Source organism: Pinus tabuliformis, chromosome 1_2 (genome assembly GCF_031772625.1).
Source record: "Pinus tabuliformis cultivar Carrire ecotype Pingquan chromosome 1_2, CPIR1, whole genome shotgun sequence".
Taxonomy (NCBI): Eukaryota; Viridiplantae; Streptophyta; class Pinopsida; order Pinales; family Pinaceae; genus Pinus; species Pinus tabuliformis.
In genome coordinates, this window is record NC_142298.1 from 684,184,216 (window position 1) to 684,187,902 (window position 3,687).

The window sequence follows — 3,687 nt, forward strand, 5'->3', positions numbered from 1 at the left end:
ATGATCACATCATACTTTTAGGTTGATCTTGTTGATCGTTGCAACAAGCGATGCGTCGAGTTCTAGAGTATTTCAGATAGTAGAACAGAGAGACCTTCGGTCTCCCCTCATCCCCCCCTTGAGGAGGCCAACCAATATCCTTGAGACTGTTGTAGAGATGTTGAACAACACATCAGTTCTCATGATCGGTTTTGTCCATGTATTGTACCATTTTGCTACTCATTCCTCTATTTTCTACTGTAATTTGTGTCATTTTATGTGTTGTCACACACACATAACTATCAACTAATCAAGTATAAACATATTAATTAATCACCATGGCATATCAACACCAAACATGCTAATATGAAGTTGTTCATGCAATCACAACATTTGTCAGTTACATATTATGGGAAACAAAAAGACATATCAACACTCTATCAAGGTTAGCAACCACATCAACTACAAGATTAAAATCAACATTCTTACAATACTTAACATTATGGATATGTTATGAATATGGGGTTAGCACGACCTCTTTTTCTCACTCTTCAAATCTTAACATTAATACCACCATTATATTTAGCTCGCCAAGAGCTCTCAAGCGATATAAATTTTACCTCAATTTGAGTCTTGGTTAGAAAGTAATGTATGTTAGAAGTTTAGCCCTATTAGACAAGGCCATGTCATCAAGAAGTTACACGTGGCACCCATGTGGCTCACCTGGCCCATGTGTTGCCACACCACCACCAGGTGGGGCCTATAGGGTACCCAAACCCTTGTGATTGGGTTACTTGATGTGTTAAAATTTCGAGGTAACTAGCAGAGGGCCAATGACCAAAGGCCAACATCAGCCCTTCAACACTGGGCTTATCGATCATGGGTTCATTTACCTACACTCATCATACCCCAATGTCCCAAAAACATGACAAATATTCCCTATGGTCCACCCAATACATGTCACACTAGGTTGGGTTTTCAACCACATATTCATCAATGTGACTCTTCCATAGTCCGATAGCCTGATAGGGCCCACCTACTTATGTCACGTCGAGTCAGCCTTGTTCCCTATTTAACTGCTTAACTCCTTTGACAGTGGGTGGCCTGAGGGCCCGACAAGGCACACCCAAATACATCACCTTGGCTCTGACATATGTCACCTCTGCATCAGGATCTATTATCCTCCTCATGCCCGTATGTTCTGTGGCTAATGGCCAATGGTCGATATTGACCCACTGGTTCTTGCAACTACCCTAAGGGTCCAATGGCCCAATGGGGCCCACTAATCACGATTATGATGGGTCAAGGTTCTACCATCAACCGCTTAGTGTATGGTACCTTCCATATATAAGTATATTGAATCATTTCGTTATGCCAATCCCAACGACCAATATCAATGCAAAGTTGGGAGTGTGCATAAAATTAGGAGGGGCGACCACCCCACACCAATTTCCTAAGCGTTGTGGCCCCGGGACCTGAAGCCTTGAACCTCAAATTTCAGGGTATTGAGGCTCACGACCCCCCTCAAGGTCATAAGACCTCGAATTTTGGCGCATATATATATATATATAACAAAGGGGTGACTGCCCCAAGTTCCATTAATGTGTGATGACTGGTGACAAAAGCAGAGGTCACAAAACATACCAGTTTCAGAAATAAGGAAAGGGGTGTTGTCCAAATGCCAATTTCACTCAAGATTGCAATGTTGTACAAGGGGAATTACACAATCACTCCCTCTCTACCGACCTGTTGCAGGCTAAGTCACCAAGATCGGCGAATTTTATCTTTGGGATTTGAAATTCGTCAAACCTCAAACGATTTCGAACAAATTCAATCTTGTTCGTCGAACCAAATGCCAAACTTGAACCTGAATCTAAGGTCAAACTCGAACCCAAATCGAATTCTGAACTCGAATGCTGAACCAAATACCAAAATTGAACTTGAATCAAATGTCAAACTCAAACCCGAATCGAATTCCAAACTCGAACGAAAATTAAAATGAAAAATAAAAAATAAAAATAAATTAAAACAAAAATTAGAAATTAGAAATAAAAAATAAAAATAAAAATTGCTTAGAAATTCGTTTAAATTCGCTTAAAATTCGATTTGGTTCGCGTTAGGTTTTTCGGTAGGTAAAATAATTAAAAATTAAATAAAAATAAAAAATCACAGAGATAAAAAGGTTTTAGCGCTCAAGTTTTGTCTCACACATTGACCCACCCCCTGCCACATACCCTCACTGCTCCTGCTCAATGCTTGACTGTCAACCCTCACTGCTCCTACTCAGTGCTCGGCAGCTCGCTCATCACTCGTCACTCCAGTTTCAAGATTCAACCCTCAGCTCTCAACTCTCAGTGTCAGGACTCATGACAGAAACTCACGAGTCAGAGTCACAACTCAGTGCTCACTGCTCACGACTCAGTCTCGGCTCAAGTCACAGTTGTAGACTGTGGTGCAGCCGCAACGTGCCCACGCTCATAGGCTCACGAGTCAGCAAGTCACGACTCACAGCCACAGGCCCGTCGCCCACACTGCATAAGGTCCCAAAGGCATAGTCGCGACCTGCATAGCCACGCTCAGTGCTACTGCTCACAACGTGGAACTCCTCCCTGATCTCGACAGCTAAATACCTATTAGTGCTCAATGCTCATGAGTCACAATGTTCTGTTCCAACTTCCAAGTAATCAAACTAATTTTTTTAATTAGTTGATATATACAAATTAGTAGTTAAAATTTAGGTTTTTTTTAATATACTGTGTCTGGACTGTCAGGCATTAGCCTTAGCAGATCCAAACTATTTAAATTTATTTTATAAATTATAGACTATAGTTTCATTCTACAAAAAATTTAAACAAATTCAAATGTAAATTAAAAATAAATAAATTGCAGAAATTTCAGGCTTCACCTCAACAATCAATGCCTTCAAATTTCAATGGCACCCCCAAAATCAACTATTGTAGCATGGAATTTTGTCAAAACATAAGGGAAAACTATTTTGTGCCAACTGTGTGGACATCGACATCAATTCACTGGCTCTTTAACTAGAGTCGTGGATCACCTTCTCAGTATTAGCAATGGAAATAGAGGTGGTGTTGAAGGTTGCACTAAGATCTCTGAGGAACAAAAAACCATAGTGGAGAAAGACTATTTCACTTCAAGGATGGAAAAGGAAAAAAGGGAGAATAGGAGGCAGCGAATTGAGAGGGAGATTGCCATGTCTTCCTCAAACACCATTAATTCAATCTCAACCATTGGTGGATCAAGTTCTACTCCAACGAAAAAAGGTGGAACCAAAACATTAAATCAATTCTGGAAACCTGTAGAGAGACAAGAAGTTGATGATGTTGTTGCAGAATTCTTTTATGCATGTGCAATTCCCTTTAATGTGGCCAGGAGTCCATATTAGTTCAAACTAAGGTTTCTACCAATTCTAAATATAATGAGTACCCTAGAATTTACCTTCTAATATTGTAGACGAGGTATTAGTTTTCAGAAGATCCCAAATACTTTGATATTTTTCAACGCAATGTATTTTTAACAATAAAATGAATTCCCTACTTTATCATTGGCATGTGAATTTTCTTAATGTTATTCAAACCTAGAAAAAGTGTGCCCTATTTGTCGATCAATCACAAGTTATTTTGATCGAAGGAGGGATGCATGTCTCTTGGAGGACTTGCTTCATCAGAAAAAACATGTGTTCATACC